The sequence below is a fragment of the Hyperoodon ampullatus genome (assembly GCF_949752795.1).
Source record: "Hyperoodon ampullatus genome assembly, chromosome: X".
In the NCBI taxonomy this organism is placed as follows: Eukaryota; Metazoa; Chordata; class Mammalia; order Artiodactyla; family Ziphiidae; genus Hyperoodon; species Hyperoodon ampullatus.
This window is the reverse complement of record NC_136913.1, coordinates 105,641,796-105,660,459: the sequence shown is the minus strand read 5'-3', so window position 1 is coordinate 105,660,459 and position 18,664 is coordinate 105,641,796.

Sequence of the window (18,664 nt, the reverse complement as noted above, 5' to 3'; positions counted from 1 at the left end):
AGTATACAAATGGATTGTTATGGGCTGGTGGAAATAGAAATGGGAGACCAATTTGAAGTCTATCATGGCAAGCCAGATAAGAGATGAGCCTGTACCAAAGTGTGACAGCAGGTATGGAGAAAAGTAGATGGATTCAGAAACATTTTAGAGGTTGTATCACCAGGATTTTCTGGTGGTCTATATGTATGTACATGTATGTGTATGTATGTGTGTAGAATATGAGAAAAAGGATAGAAACAAAGATGACTCCAAATTTTCTGATTTGAGAAAGTAATTGAATGCTGATGTTGTTTTCTGAGATGAGTAAGTCTGGGAAAGGAACAAGTTTGGGGGGAAATCAAAAGTTTAGTGTTAACATCCTCTGAGATATCTGTGAGACATATAATAGATATTAAAATACAATACTATGTATGTGTATTGAACCCAGGAGAAATGTGTAGGTTTGGAGATATATATATTTTTTGTTGTTTTTTGTTTTTTTTGCGGTACCCGGGCCTCTCACTGTTGTGGCCTCTCCCATTGCGGAGCACAGGCTCCGGACGCGCAGGCTCAGTGGCCATGGCTCACGGGCCCAGCTGCTCCGCGGCATGTGGGATCTTCCCGGACCGGGGCACGAACCCGTGTCCCCTGCATCAGCAGGCGGACTCTCAACCACTGCACCACCAGGGAAGCCCTGGAGATATATATTTATGGACTAATCTCCATATAATTAGTAATTGATACTGTGTAAATTATTGAAAACTTCTAGAGAGAGTGTAGATAGGAAAGAGAAGAAAACCCAGAATCGTATCTTAAGGAACTGACATGATAGAGGTCTATCAGAGAAGGAGGAGCCAAAACAGAGGAGTAGCTAGTGAGATAGTAGAAAATCAGGCATATATGTGGTGAAAACTAAGGGAGTTTCCTTAAGAAGGAAGAAGGAAGGAATGGTAAAATTTGTTGTAAGAAGCAAGGAATGGTAAAATTTGTTGAATGCTGCTGAGAGGTTAAGATGAAGACAGAACAATGTTTATTGCTTTGAGCAGCATAAAAGCCTTCAGTTACCTTGATAAGGGCACTTTCGGTGAAATGATGGAGGTGGAAATCAGCTGGAAACAGGTTAAAGAGTAAATAAAGAACATCTGGTTAAAAAGCCTCCACAAGTTTATTCTGTGATATAGCCTTTCTTCATCAAACAAATAGCAAAGATAACATGCAAAAACTGAAATAAAAAACATAGTTGTGCTTGTCAGTAAAATAAATGTCCTCATGAGCAGAAATGGAATGGAGACACAAAGTAGAATGAGGCTAAATCCACAGACCTATGAGAGCTGGGCTCCTGCAGGATAATGAAAAAATAAAGTCCTGCAGCTGAGAAATGTATACCACAGCCAGTCATACCGCCTGTAGCCAAGACCTGAAGTGGGGCCCTCTCACACTTGAAAAGATGCTAAGAGGCTTATTGTTGCCATTCTACCTGGGAATGCTGCTTTATAAGAAGCTGTGGGTCTAGGGAATGGATAAAGACCAGGAAGTGAACCAAGATCTCCATTGGTATATTTATGGAATTTGAAATATTTTCAATATCACTGCAAGACTGGGAATTTTAAAAGATTATAAGAATGGTTCTGCATTGAAGGTCTGGTGGGCATGTGGAGGCATGAAATGTGTAACAAGAGAGAGAGGGATATAGAAAGGGAAAAACAAACAAATAACCTGTCATTCAAAATGAGTGTGTGTAAAAATAAGTCACAAATCACATAAATAACCTAATGAAATCAATTTTATTAAATATTCAAAATAAGATAATAGAACGTATTGGTTGCATGCTCAGAGAGATAATATAGACATATCAATTGAAAAAGAAAAATAACTGATAAAACAGAAATGAAACTAAAATAGGTAGTAATGAAGAATAGAAATCTTGATAATAAATACAATTATTGAAGTAAAACAAAACTAATTAGGTGGTTTAAACTGGTAGACTGGCTACAGTTGTGAAATCTAATTAGGTAGGTTAAACTGTAGATTGGATACAGTGACTTGGAAGAGAATACTGAAGAATTCACTCAGAATGCTGTTCAAAAAGACAAAGGGAAAAATATGAAAATATACATAAAATACATGTAGATTAGATTGAGAGATCTCAACATATGTCTAAGAGAAGTTCAGAAAAAAATACAGTGTAAAGTAGGATTTGAAAATATAATAGTGAAAATTTTCCCAGAAATGAAGAAAAATATGAGTGTCCTTCAATTACTAAGTATCATAATTGAAGATGAACTGGTACCTAGAAGTATTGCAGTAAGACTGAAGAAAGACCATTAAGTGAAGGCTTAAAAAGCTAACAGAAAGAAAATATAGATTAATTCCATACTCAGCTAAACTAACATACAAGCATGAAGGCAAAATAATAACATTTTCAGATATTCAGCCCTACATCACTTAAAATGACATACTGAAACAAAATCACTTATAAAAGGTGAATATTAATAAATGGATAAAAAGTATAGTTAGTAAATACTAACTAAAATAAAGCTTATGAAACACTATGCACATCACAAAGAGTAGAATGCAAGGAAATGAGCATTAATAGAAGAGACACTATATGAAGAGGAACAATCAATCTTATATATATTTATGACTTTAGATTTTGGAGTTTTGGATACAACACCAAAAGCACAAGCAGCAAAATAAAAGAAATAGGTAATTTGAACTTCATCAAAATAAAAAACTTTCTGCATCAAAGAACATTATCAAGAAAGTGAAAAAACATCATATAGAATGGGAGAAAATATTTGCAAATCGTATATCGGATAAGGGTCTAGAATCCAGAATATAGAAGAAACTCTTATAATTCAGTAACAACAACAACAACAACAACAAAAACCAATTTTAAAATGGGCAAAGACTGGAATAGGTATTTCTCCAAAGAAGATATACAGATGTCCAATAAGCACATGGAAAGATTCCTAACATCATTAGACAGAGAAATGCAAATCAAAACTACAATGAGATTCCACTTCATACCCACTAGGATGGCTATAACTAATAAATGGAAAATAACAAGTGTTGGTGAAAATGTGAAGAAAACGAAACTCTCCTACATTGCTGATGGGAATGTAAAATGATTCAGCCACTGTGGAAATTAGCTTGACAGTTCATTTAGCAGTTAAACATAGAGATATCATCTGACCCAATAATTCTGTTCTCGGATGTATATACAAAAGAATTGAAAACAGGTATTCAAACAAAAACTTGTACATGGATGTATATAGTACCATTATTCACAATAGCCAAAAGGTGGAAACAACCCAAATGTCTATTAGTGGATGAATGGATAAACTAAATGTGGTATATGCATACAAAGGACAATTATTCAGTCAAAAAAGGATTGAAGTACTGAGGCATGTTACAATGTGGATGAACCTCCAAAACTTTATGCTAAGTGAAAGAAGCCAGACAGAAAAGGCCACATATTGTATGATTCCATTTATATAAAACATCCAGAATAGGTAAATTCATAGATTCAGAAAACAGACTAACATTTGTCAGGAACTTGGGGGAGGACAGTGACTGCTTAATAGGTACAAGGTTTCCTTTTAGGTGATAAAAATGTTTTGGAACTAGATAGTTCTGATAGTTGTATAATGTTTGGGTGTATTAAATGCTACTAAATTGTATACTTTTACATGATTAATTTTATGTTATGGAATTTTACCTCATTACAAAACAAAAAAGGAGACAAAATTTTCAGGAGAAATTGACAAACCCATAGTCAAAGTAGGATATTTTAACACATTTTTGCCCTAAAACTGATTGATCAGGGAGACAAAATATTAATAAGGATATAGGATATTTGAGCAACAAAATTATCAGGCTTGAATTAATGGATATGTATAGAATCATTCACCCAATAAAGGCAGAATATGCATTCTTTCTGAGCACATGGGACATTTATAAAGATTGGTGACTTACTAGGTTGCAAATAATTCCTGACATTTCCAAAATCAATATGAAGACCACCTTCTCTGAAAAAAATACAATGACAGTAGAAGTTAACTATAAAAAGATAGTTTAAAACTTCATATATTTGGACACTCAAAATTATACTCCTATATAACTCATAGTTTAAAGAGGAAAACACTTAGAAATGACAGAATATTGAGAAACAAATGGCATTGAAAGTTCTACCTACCAAAATTTGTGGGCTTCAGGTAAAGAGGCACTTAGAGGTATATATACAACTTTTAATGCATTTATTTAAACAAAGGATGAAAATTAATAAAGTTTTAATGTAAAGATATCATTTCTTCATTTATTTCTTTGAACGTCCTGAATATATTTATTTTGAAAATTCTTCCAAATTGTTCTATTAGTTTTATTTATTCAACAATGAAATAATATTCTTTTTTGTGTGGGGGACACCTCAATCATCTTCATGAATTTTAAAATTTTGTATTGCTGTCTCTCTTTCATAATTATCTTTCTCTCTCTCAGCCCCCCATTCCCGCCCCCAGCCACCCCATCCCCTCTATCCTCAACTCTGTTTATTTAGAAAATTTCCAGTTGTCTTTATGTGCTTTTATGGACTACAGTCTAGAACCAGATCATATGTTGGTAGTACAGGGCTCCTGCCCTATGATGATATTGGGGAGATCACGAAGAATAGTCAAAGTTATACATGTGTCTTCCCTATCCCTAAGTACTCAACATTTAATAAATTATAGTCCTAGGGCTTCCCTGGTGGTCCAGTGTTTAGGACTTCGTGCTTCCACTGCAAGGGGCACGGGTTTGGTCCCTGGTCGGGGAACTAAGATCCCGCATACCCGCAGCCAAAAAATAAAAATAACAAAATAAAATAAATTATAGTCCTAGGGCTTCCCTGGTGGCGCAGTGGTTGAGAGTCCGCCTGCCAATGCAGGGGACGTGGGTTCGTGCCCTGGTCCGGGAAGATCCCACATGCCGCGGAGCGGCTGGGCCCGTGAGCCATGGCCGCTGAGCCTGCGTGTCCGGAGCCTGTGCTCCGCGACGGGAGAGGCCACAACAGTGAGAGGCCTGCATACTGCAATATATATATATATATATATATATATATATATATATATATATTCCTAGGCATCAGTCCATATGAGCATCTTTCACTTATATTAACAAGCAGGACAGCCCCAACATGGCCCCAAGTTTCAAGTAGGTAGGCTATTTCCATCCTAATTTGTGCTAGACACTCCTTACTCTATGGCATTCACGGGAGCCAACCAATTGTCCCCGCTGCTTTTGAACCCAAACCCCAGAAGTCCTGTAGTTTCAGTCTGACACCAATTTGCATTTCTATTCCATTTCTTGTCCACAGAAAGATTAATCTTGTTTTTGATGTCAACTACAGTTGAATTTTTCTCTTTTTATATTCTAACTCTTATTGCTCTAGGTTCAACTAGAGAGGAAATGTTCAAAGTGTGGACTTTCTAGAGCTATGTTGATTGTACCTCAGTCCATTTTTACATGTATAAAATATGCAACAAATTAGCAATGACAACTTAATTTTTCTCTTTGCACGTGGGGAGACAGGTAAAATAATTACAAAAACTCCACTATTCTATCTCCATATTTCTGTGCAGTATATATTTATTGAATCGTTACTTTGCACCTAGTGCTGCATTAGATGTTTTAGGAAGCAGAGTAATATAACTGACATGACTCTGCCCTAAAAAGAGTTTATAGTTGAATAAAGACTGAAACAGGAATAAATCTGTCACAATTTCTATCCTCTTGGCTACAGAGTTTATGGTTATTGTTCTAAGGTGGCCCAAGAAAGAAGGTATCTAATACATTTCCCTCATACCATTCACCTGTTAAAAAAAAAAAGAAAAAAAAAAGTCCTCTTGGCAGTGGCCCTTCTGAAAATTTGATCAGAAAAAAGTAATTTCAATTATTTAAATATTATTTAGTTGTAACAAGTAACATTATCACAAGGAAAATATATTTTAGTCATATGAAGGCAGAGATGACAGTTTCCAAATACATTAAGTGTAAACATTTAGGACACATGTTGGGCACTTGTCTGAAGCCATCAACAAGTTTTTTCTTACTTGTAATCAGTAATTGGAAGTTTGTAAGTTTGAAGGGTAAAAATAGCATAACTGTCACAGAGCAAACTAAGCAGAATCTGGACTGAAACTAAAGTTGGAAATTACTTCTTTTCAAAAACATTTTTGAGTTAGAAATGGCTTTACCTTTTCATGTTTAAAAAATGCAATACCAATTACTTCACAATCTTGTAGGGCAAAATCTAGCGTTGTCATTTTCTTCTTTGCAGTAGTTAATAGGCCAGTAATTTAATACCACTATTCTATCTTAAAAAGAAGTTTTCCCTGACTCCCAAACACAAGCTTTGACTCTCTTTTCTAGAATCAGATTATTTAGGTTAAAACCACTGCTCTATCACTTAACTAGCTGTATGACCTTATGAAGATTACTTAATCCATTTAGGTTTATTTTTCCTCATTTGTAAAAGAAGAATAATAAGAGTACCTTTCTCAGACAGTTGTTGTGAAGATGAAATATTAAGTACTTAGCATGGAAAGGGCTGAGAACTTAGTAAATATTAACAGTAATTGTTATTATTGTTAATTTATGCATGTAAATCTATCATTTTCCAAAATACTAAACTCTTTTAGGGAAAGAATATTGTCTCCTATTTTGTTTGTTTTCCTTCAATACCAAATAACAAAATACATAACATTATTATAACAGTGGCCTTAAACAAGATTAAGTTCTGCAAAATACATTACCTTACATGAAAATTACAGCAATTCTGTGAGGGCAGGTTTTAATATCCCTGTAATAAAGGGTAGAAACAGTGTGGTGCTTTCCAAGAATTTGGAAATCAGGTTGCCCTCTGAGAGATATGATAAGAAAAAAACACATTATGGACCAGAGAATAAAAATGAAGTCACCTTACAGAAACGTTGGTTTCTAGGACTGAGCAAGACTTAAAGAAAGGTATTAACCATAGTAAATGTTTGCCTTTTGTGGACAGAGCACATCAGGCTGTCTTACTTCAGTGCCCCCAAATATTCAAATCATCCAACTAACCACACATTCTCAAACAGGCATCTGATTAGATTTTTACTCCCTTAATAGTGTGCCTCTAGAAAGATAATTCACTGAACATGCTCAGGCTCATACAAACATCTGGTTCCATTAACGATTCTAGGTATAAAGTAACGATGCTGATTTGTTAAGTTGCCACCAGTCTTTTGAGAATTTCATAGTATCAGTAAGTCTTGGGCAATGAGCTGATTCAGTTTATTTACTTGTCCTCTTCTGAGATTTCCTCCTGGTAATTCCTTTAACTTTTCCTTCCAATTTCTATAATATTCACATTATAAAGTTGTGACCCAAAGAGCTTTTGATTTTTCAAGAAACCACAGATAACTAATAGTAGAACTCAAATTGGAATCCAGTTGACTCTCAATTCTGAGTTATTTTGAGGATGAATCAAAGAGGAGCAATTGAATATATTTTATTCAGTTCTCCGTGTCTAGGTTATATATAAATCTAGGATCTTGGTGCCGAATTTTAGACACTATCTTGACACATTCTAAACCCCTTCCATCTCTCAAATATGTATTGCTATTGATGAAATGCACTTGAATTGATTAGGTGACTTGCCCAAGTACACACAGAATTAATAGTAGATTAGGAATTAGAATCCAGACCACCAGACTCTCACAATTTGAACACTTTTCTTTGTACTGTGAGGTACCATTTCAAAAATCTTAGGATGATACTCTCACTAGATAGAATAACTACACTTTGAAATCCTATGGCTTATTTTGGGGGTTATTTGGATGCATACTAATCTAATACAGGATATCTTCCGACCCTGAATGAAATCATGGAAAGGTGGACAACTAAAGTACTGCTTATAGAAGTCTGCAGGAAAGGTCTACAGCAAAGGAATTCAGTGATTAAAGGGGAGTAAGAAGAGGAAGGAGCACTGGAAAGAAAAACAATAGACAAAGGAACAAAAGTTTTTAGTAAAATTTATAATTAGAGTGGCCTACATTTATTAAGTGCTAAGTTCTGCCCATGCATGCATGAATAAGTACTTACTTGTTTTTATAATCACAATATTCTTATTATTATATAAATCATTCATAAAAAGGAGTGCAAGGATTGTATACAGGAGGGCCAAATGATGAGACTTCTTCAGTCTGGAAAGACTGAGTGAGATTCAAATGTCTGATTAAAATCTGTAGAATCAAGACAAAGAGTGCTAGAACTAGAGGGTTCTTTTGCTTAGAAAGAGGTACATTTAGGGCAAAGCAGGAAATCTTACTTTACAAAAGATGTACACTTATGAAAGTTATTTCAAAAGTGATTCAAATTGAAATAACATTGAGATAATGCGTGAACTACTCACCTCATAGGTTATTATAAGTGAGCATGTGTTTTTAGTACTCTGCAGGTAATAAACTGCTGCACATGTAAAAGGGATGGTACATATGTGGCATTCCCCTTTCTTGTGATAGATACGCCTTCCTATTGAGCTGAGGTCAAGCTTCATAATCCTTCGCACCCTGGTATTACAAGCAGCCACAATATCATGTGAGGGAACTTGTTCTATTATTAATTTATACAATGAATTCTTCCAAGGCAAGGAGTATGTCTTAGTTTTGCCTGAAACATGGTTCTCAAATCATTTGCTCAATGAAAACATTTGGGATAAATATCAAGGAAATTATTTGAATGAATCTTAAAGTAAATCTCTTCAGTCTCTATATTCTTGCCCACCATTCTGTAGATACCTTTTCTTTCTTCATAAAGAAAATTGAGGCAAATGGCAATGAAGTTACACAATTTCCTGATCCCGTATCCTATAAGTTTATTTATAGCTGTACCTGCCATCAAATCATTCCCTCCAATCTCAGAAGAAGAGGTGATCTTTCTGTTTATTGCCTCTTCCTTTGGTCTTGTTTTTATCCCTTCCGCTCTTCTTCATAATAGTAATCTTGATCCTTCAGTTATTTTCTCTATCTCATGTGTTTACAACCTCTTCCTTTTTATTTACACTCTTTCCAAAATTTAACTATGCTCAAAGTCTCCCATTAAAACAAAACACATTAAAAACTCAAGCCTTTCCCAATATTTTGCCTGCACTAGTTACTGCTGTCTCACCTCTTCATAACCAATATCCTCATAAGAATATTGTACACTCTGCTTTCTTCAAGTGGGATTGATAAATGGGATCCATGGACCCCTTGAAGTGGAGAAAATTTTTTATGTGTATGTGTGCATATGCATCTTTCTGGCAAGAAGGTCCATAGCCTTCATGAAATTGTCAAGGGCTCTCATTTATTCTTCATCCTACTGCAATCAGGCTTTTGCTTGCACTCAGGTTTCTGCCCCTCTCATACCACCGAAACTTTCATCACAAAGGTCACCAGAGACCCATAATTGACTTACTCCTTTCAATTGTTACCTTATTTGAGCTTGTGGCAGCTTTTTACTCTATTCAACACTTTGCTGTTTTTGAAACACTATCCACTTGTATTTTTTTTTTTTTTTTTTTTTTTTTTTTTTTTTTGCGGTACACGGGCCTCTCACTGTTGTGGCCTCTCCCATTGCGGAGCACAGGCTCCGGACACGCAGGCTCAGTGGCCATGGCTCACGGGCCCAGCCGCTCTGCAGCACGTGGGATCTTCCCGGACCGGGACACGAATCCGTGTCCCCTGCATCGGCAGGCAGACTCTCAACCACTGTGCCACCAGGGAAGCCCTCCACTTGTATTTTCAAATGAACTTTCCCCTCCTGTTTCTCCTGATGTTATTACAATTCCTTCTCAATCTGTTTTTCAGGTTCATGTTTTTGATGCTTATTTGTAACTGACCCTTCTTGAGTTACCTGTAAGACAGACACATGCCATTTTCCTGACTATTTCCCCTCATTCATAGCCCCACCTGCACCCCCTTATCAAAGCGTGTCATCCCACAGCCCCTGATAAATGAGGAGCAGGTATATGACTCCAACACAGTGACCTCAGCTGACTGGATCAGGGTTGACATATGGGTAAATTTAAGCCAATTAAAACCTCTTTTCTTGAGAATTAATAGCTTTTCAAATCATAGTTAACATGTATAGAGAATAGTGCACACATCCCAAGTGTTTACTTGATGCATTTTCACATTCATGTAACAGAACATTAGCAACAACTCAAAAGCTGTCTTTTTACCCACTGCCAGTCACAATTCCTTGCCACCCCTCCAAAGACAAATGCCATTTCAGTTTCTAACATTATACATTGGTTTTATCTATTTTTGAAGTTTCTCTAACTAAATAAATATCTCTTTGGTGTTTGCCCTGTTTCACTTAGTATTATGTCTGTGAGATTCCATGTTGTTCTGTAACTGAACTTCTTTAATTTTCATTGATGCAGTGTTTTCTACTGTATGATAAATATGCCAAAACGTATCCATTCTACTGTTGACATTTGGGTTGCTTCCAGTTTGGAGCTATCATGAAGAATGTTTCTCTGGACATTCTGTACATATCTATTTGTGCACATATATACACAATTCTATTTTATCCACATTTAGGAGTATAATTATGGGGCTATCGGATAAGTATATGTTCAGTTTTAAGAGATGTCGCTGAAGAGTTTTCCAAAGTGGATGTGTCAGTTTGCTTTCCTACCAGCATTATAGGAGAATTTTGGTTGCTCCACACCATTACTAATACTTTATATTGTCCGATGTTTTCATTTTAGCCTTTCCTCTGTAAGCCTAATAGGATATCATTATGGTTTTAAATTTCCCTGATTATAAAGTAAATTAATCTCATTTTCATTTGTTTATCCTTTTGCACAAGTCTTTTGCTCATTTTTTTATTGACTTGTTCATCTTTTTTCCTAAAGACTTGTAGGAGTTCTTTTAATGTTATAGATATGAGTTCTTTGTTGATTATACGTATTACAACTGTCTTCTCCTATTGTGTGGTTTGACTTTTCCCTTTCTTTATGGTGCATTTTGGTAAATGTAAGTCCTCAATTTTAATATAGTCCAATTAATCACGTTTTTAGTTTAGAGATATACATGTCCTCTTTATGAGCCCTTTCCTTGTTCCCAAATCATGAAGATATTCTCCTATGACAACTTTTAGAACTTCAATTATTTTACCTTAATAAAATAATCTTCAATCAACCTGGGGTTGAGTTTTACATGTAATATGAAGTAAGAGTCATTTCATTATTTTCACATGGCTATCCAGTGATCTGGCACCATTTATTCCAAAGATCTTCATTTCCCCATGATCTTTTATGCCACCTTTGTCATTAAACAAGTGCCCTTATATGTGAAGGATTATTTCTGTATTTCTCTCCTGTTCCATTTGTCTATTTAATATCCTGGTGCTTACACCACAGTGTCTAACTGACTACAAGTTTATAATGAGTCTTAACGTTTCGTAATGTGATTCCACCATCTTTATTCTTCTTTATGATTTTCTGCCTATTTTGCCCTTTGCATTTCTTTAAATAATTGAGAATGAGAGTGTCAAATTCCGCAAGAATCCTACTGGAGTTTTTATAAAGAAAACATTGAAACTATACATACATTTTAGGAGAATCAGCAACTTGACAATATTGAGTATTCAAATCCATGAATATAATTAGTCCCTCCACTTACTGTTGTTTTTAAATTTTTCCATCAGTAATGTTTTAGAGTTTTCTGTGCAGAGGTCTTTCTAATTTTTTATTGGACTTATTCTTAGCTATTTGGTGCCTCGATGTTATCATAAATGGTATTGTTTTAAAATTGTTATTTTCTTATTACCTGTTGCTGTTATATAGAAACACAACTGATTTTTCTTGTGTTGATAATGTATCTTAAAGACCTTGCCAAGTTCACCTATTAAATCTGATACTTATCTGTTGATTTCTTCAATTTTTCTATGTATGTACTGCTGTTTTCTGCAAATAATGTTAGTTTTATTTCTTCCCATTTCAGTCTCTACAGCTTTTGTTTTTCAATGCCTTACTGCACTGGCTAAGAACTTTAGCAGAATTTTAAATGGAGGTGTTTATACTTGGTTTTCTTGTGTCATTACTGATCTCAACAGGAAAACTTAGAATATTTCAAAATTAAGTGTGATGTTTGTTGTAACTTTCTGTAAATATCCTTTATCAGATTAAGACAGTTCCCTACTATTTCACTTTGCTGATGGACATTACTAAACATTGAATTTTATCAATTACTTTTTGAATACATCTTTCAAAATACATTTTTGACCTTGGTTTATGTGGGAAGTGACTTTGATCCATTTAAATGTTGTTTAATTATTATTATTATTTTTTTACAGTATGTCCTTGTTGGCTATCTGTTTTAAATATAGCAGTGTGTACATGTCAATCCCAAACTCCCAATATAACCCTCCCTCCACCCTTCCCCCCCCCCCCCGTAACCATAAGTTCATTCTCTAAGTCTGTGAGTCTGTTTCTGTTTCGTAAATAAGTTCATGGGTATCATTTTTAAAAATATTTATTTGGCTGCATTGGGTCTTAGTTGTGGCACACAGGATCTTCATTGCGGCATGTGGGATCTCTCCAGTTATGGTGCATGGGCTCTAGAGTGCACGAGCTCAGTAGTTGCAGCTCACGGGCTTAGTTGTCCCATGGCACATGGGATCTTAGTTCCCTGACCAGGCAACGAACCTGCGTCCCCTGCATTGGAAGGTGGATTCTTAACCACTGGACCTCCAGGGAAGCCCCATTTGTATAATTTTTTTTTAGATTCCGCATATAAGCAATATCATATGATATTTGTCTTTCTCTGTCTGACTTACGTCACTTAGTATGATAATCTCCAGCTCCATCCATGTTGCTGCAAATGGCATTATTTCATTCTTTTTAATGGCTGAGTAATATTCCATTGTATGTATATACCATATCTTCTTTATCTATTCATCTGTTGGTGGGAATATAAATTGGTGCAGCCACTATGGAGAACAGTATGGGGGTTGCTTAAAAAACTAAAAATAGAGCTATCATATGATCCAGCAATCCCACTCCTGGTCATATATCTGGAGAAAAACATGATTTGAAAGGATACATGAACCACAGTGTTCATTGAAGCACTGTTTACAATACCCAAATGAATGTTTGATTCATTTTGGATGTTAAACTAACCTTATATTAACATTTCTGTAACAGATCCAAATAGACGATATATTACCCTTTTTATATATCACTAGATTCAGTTTGGTAATATTTTGTGGGTTTGCACACATGCAGACAAGAAAGGTAAGCTTGTAATTTTATTTTCCTATGATACCATTTTCATATTCTAGTAGCAAGGTTAAACTGGCCTCCTAAAATGAAGTGAGTAGTATCCCCTCTTTTTTTCTTCTAAGAGTTTATATAATATTGGTTTTAATTTTACCTTAAATGTTTAATAGAATTCACTAGTGAAATTCTGTGAGCCTAGAATTGTTTTCATAAGAAGGTTTTAAAATCTGGATTCAATGTCTTTATTTTAGGTGTATGTCTATTCAGAACATTTATTTATTCTTGTGTCAGTTTCTTTCAATGGTGTTTTCCCAGGAATTTGTCTTTTTCATTTACGTTTACCAATCTTAGGTATAATCTAGGACAGTGATTTTAAGGAAAAATGAGAAACCAAGACAAGTAAAAATGTAAAGCGATGCTGTTTAATGTGTTATGATGCTGGTCATCACTTCTAAACAAACCATCAAGAGGCACAGAAAATTGTCAACAAACTTGTTCACTTATGCAGGACAGTTCTAGAAGTGTTTCAAGGAGAAACTGCAGCTTAAAGTATTGTATGGAGTGGAAGAAGGAGAATAATTTATCTGCTCAGACCCTCTCAATTCCTATTGTTCAAGGGCTTTGTATGTAGAGGAACAACCTGCACTTTGAAACTACATCATCTGATCCCTGTGCAGTAAGCTAGATCCTCTGTTGAAAAGTCCGTTATTTCATCCAAAATATGGAAGTGGAGAGTGTTTCAACACAGGCAGTATTACAGCTCAGAGGGACACAAAATGATGCTGTTGAGAGACTGAGAAGTTGCCCAAGGTTTGTGCTCAGCACTTTAGTATATTCTGATAATATTTGTCTTTCAATTGGAGTATGTATTTCACTTAAATTTAATGTAATTACTACTGTTTTGGGGTTTATTTACTTTATTACTATTGGTTTTCTAATGATAAAAATAATTATTTTGAATTAATCATTTCATTTTTTCACTTTACTCCTTTATTAGACTGCAAGTTGTACATTCTTTTCCTGTTCTTTTGGTGGTACCCAGGAGATTACAGTATGCATCCTTAGCTTACTTTAGTGTAATATAAATTAGTATATTTACCACTTTCTGGACCATGAAAGGATTTTAGAGCACTATAAATCAGTTTTCCTTTTCCTCTTGTGCTATTTGGTGTACTTTAATACATATATATGCTTTATATGATATACGCCACATATAACATATATATCATATATAACATAATATATATCATATGATCAGTATTCATTTATATTTACCCACATATTTACTCTTTTCTTTGCTCTTTATTACTTCTTGTTTCTCAACACTTCCATATAGGATTTTTTTTTTTCTGCTTAAAGAACTCACTTTAACCTTTCCTTTAGTGCAGGTCTGCTGATAAGTTCTCTCAGTTTTATTAGTCTGAAAATATCTTTAATTTGTCTTCATTCATGAAGGATATTTTCCCCAAGTGTGGAATTCTGGGTTGGAAGTTATTTTCTTTAGTCAATTTGAAGATAACTTCTATTGTTTCTGTTGAGCATTCAGCTATCATTTAAAAAATATTTTAAAATATTTTATTATTTATTTTGATTTTTTTTACTTTATTTCAATTTATTTTACTGCTCTTTTAGTTTCTTTGAATGAAAGCCTAAATAATTGATTTCATATAAAGCAATATATATGTATACATTTAGAAATGAAAAGGAATAGTGAAATCACAATCAATATAACAAAATAGAGGAGAAGAAAAAAAGAAAACAAATACAAAAATGTATCTATATCTATCCTTCCATCTATGTATCTATATATCTATGAACCATCTATATCAATAATTGCCCTTTAGAAGACTTGGACACAGACTGAACTTCCAAAAATAAAATATAGCTATGTGATGATGAAAAGAAACACAACTAAATCCAAAAAGGTGAAAATGACTGACATTTCAGAAATAAGAACACACAGGCCAAGAAAACAGTAACAATAAATCAGATGTCACAATGTTAATATGAAGCAAGCTAGAATTTAAAATATATTTAAGGAGGAAAGAGACCTACTTCATATTGATAAACAATATACCAGGTCTGTGTAATAGTCGTGACTTCTATACATCTTTTAACAAAACTTTAAAGTATAGAAAGCAAAAAACAATAGAAATAAAAAAATAAATGGACAAATCCACACTTGAATTATAAGCTAGTATATAGTTATTTGAATATTGTAACTAACAAACTTCTTTTAAAATATATATAAACTGTATGCTCAACAGAAAAACAAATATTCTATTCAAATACTTGATACACCTCCAAAACTTTTCCACGTAATTTGGCCACAAGACTTTGCAACATTTTTGCTCCAAAGCAGAAGTCACACAGGGCACATTTGTGAATCATGATGCAGTAAAATTAGAAATGAAGAACCCAAACCAATCTACACATTAGGGATTTTTAAAAAATCTACACTCTTGTTTCTAAATAAGTTTCATGTTAAAGATGCACGCGAACTAAATTTACTATGTAGAAATAAACAACAGTGAAAACACAACCTATCAAAACTGTGGGGAAATGTTGGCTCTCCCGACTGCTCTCACTGATACACACCAAGCCACTACTAACAGTTTGAGAAATTTTTTAGCTGTTATTTCTTCAAATACTGCTTGTGCTTTATCTCTCTTTAATCACTGTGTGATGTCAGTTACATAAATGATTGGGTTTTTTGCTCTTTTTCATGTGTACTTCAGCTCTTTTCTGTTTTCCATGCTTTTGTTCTCCATGTTTCAGTCTATATATTTTCTTATGTGCTATTTTCAAGTTAATCTAATTATCTCTTCAGCTGTGTTGACTCTGTTAAACCTGTTCTTTGAGATTTAATTTCAGTTATTGTATTTTTTCAGTTTTAAATTTCCTATTCTAGTATTTTTCATGTTTGTGGTTCTCTGCCAATAATTTCAATCTTCTTACTTAATTTCTTGGATATATTAATCAAATTTCATTTGAAACAGTGGTTGGCAAACTTATTGTAAAGGACATATACTAAGTATTTTCAGCTTTGATGGACATATGATCTCTGTTGCAATTACTTAACTGTGCCATTTTAGCATGAAAATGACTACAGACACTATGTAAACAAATGGGCATGGTTATTTTCCAATAAAAGTTACTTACAAAATCAGGCAGCAGGCTGGATTTGTTCTATAGGCCGTAGTGTGTGGAGACATATGTTAAAGCCTTCAATATCATATCTGGATCATCTATCAGTCTGTTTCTATTGTTTTTTTCTCTATTGTATCTGGTCATTTTATTATCATGTTTAGACCTTGTTATTTTGATAGATAATCTGACACTGTATGTAATAGTTTGTGGAGATACTTTGAGGTTCCGCTTGATATTATCTTCCACAAGAAATGATTTATTCATGCTTCTCACAGGGATTTGAGGGTAGATCAGCTTAATCAAATCAGGGATGGAGGTGATTAAAAGTTAGATTCTAGTCTTTGTGAACATTGGCCTTTGTTGTAGGTTATCCTTTATACCTAAGGTGTAATTTATCAGCATCTCATTTGAAAGCCTGCAGTGTTTTCTCCGTTTCCTCCTCTTTGGTAAGCCCTGGACTCCAGTGCTTCTCCTGCAACCCCAAGACATACCTGAAATGTCTGGTCAGCTTCTCAATTGATTAGCTGCCATTTTCAAATCAGCAAATCAGTAGAAAAGCAGATGCAAATGGTGGACTCTCCTCTATGGACTTTCTTTCTGTCTAGAATCTTAGTTCCACAAGTTATTGCTGCCTTGGTATCTCTCCAGCCTTGGTACCTCTCCAGTGTGTTCAAACAAATATTTCTATGTGTAAATATATGTGTATGTGTATTTTGTCTATCAATCACAGCAGGAGGTTTGATCTGAAACAAGCCAATGAGGCGTTGCCTTAAGTTGAAACTTGAGTTTTTGTTGGATACTTGAATTTGGAAGTGATCCAAGTCCAGTATTGGGGTATTGTATATGTTTCATGTGTGTGTGTGAAAGCAGAAAATTCAGGAGATACTAATGAAGCCTGCATTCAGAGAGACAGGAGACTGCAGCCTTGGAGAGCAGAGAAAGAAACCCTAGTACCTAATAGGTTTCCAGTTATCATCCCTTATGATGTTTGGCTAAGATTTTAGTCCTTAGTTCTGCATTATCACTGTATCCTTATAGCAAAAACCTCTCCTATCTTGTTGACTTTGGGAAGGATCCTGCCTTTGCAAGCAAATTGTCACTAATGTGTTTCCCCTGAAATGTTGGATTTTGGCAGGGTTTCATTCTTACCACACTTTTTTTTAATCCAAATGTTCTTCCTGAGTATTCACTCCCATGGCGTCAGTTGCCACACATATGCTTATGACTAATAAGTCTCTATATTGAGCCAAGGCTTATATCCTAAGCTTCAACTGCCTATTGCTTTTCTCCCCCTGGATGCTCCCCAGTTACCTCAAACTCATCACATCTAAAGTCTTGTCATCCTCTCTTTTGCTCTGTCTATAATGAACAACTCACAGATGACTGAACATAGCATATTTTTTCAATAACCTATGCCTTTGCTCATATTGCTTCCTCTACCTATAATATGCTACCTTTCACTTCTCTTCATGTTCTACTGAAGTCATTCAACATGCATCTTCCAGATCAGTTCTTCTATGTTGACTTTCTGTTATACCTCATCCCATACCATAGAATTTATATCATCTCCGTTCCATTTTGTTCTCTATCAAGCTATTCTTAACACTTTATTACACTTACATGGTTATTTGCAGAAGATGCCCTGGATTGACTAGAACTGAGATATGCTTATGTCATGTATATGGAGTTAAATAACATACTTACCTTTTTATTTACTTTCACTGAATTGCATAAACCATGTATGGCTTTTTAGACATATATGGGCATGTTAAGTTGAATTAGAACTGAGATGAGAAGGGTGAAAATAGTCAAATTCCAGGAAAAAATATTGACCCCAAGTGATAGAATTCTCACATGACTCAACAACAGACTCTGATTTTCAAATGTGAGTAGTAGTTCTGGACACAGTTGAAGCCTTTTACCTAAACCTACCAGAAATAGAATTATGGCTCTTACCCAAACCTACCATGATTCTGACATCTGGTGTGTGCAGGCCTTGGAAAGAAATGGGTATTTAAAATTTAAAAATACAAACCCTCTTGAACCCAAGATATTATGCTATCATGCCTACTATGAGAATATAGCCTTGAAGGAAGTTGGGTGAAGTTATCTTTTTACATACTTTTGGTGCAAGAGTAGCAGACCTATGCAAGATAGGGGCATTAGCTTGAATGACATATCAGTGAACATTTAACACAATGTAAGGAGCAGTGGTTCAGCAGTAGGCCAAAAAGCGCATTGTGATCATAG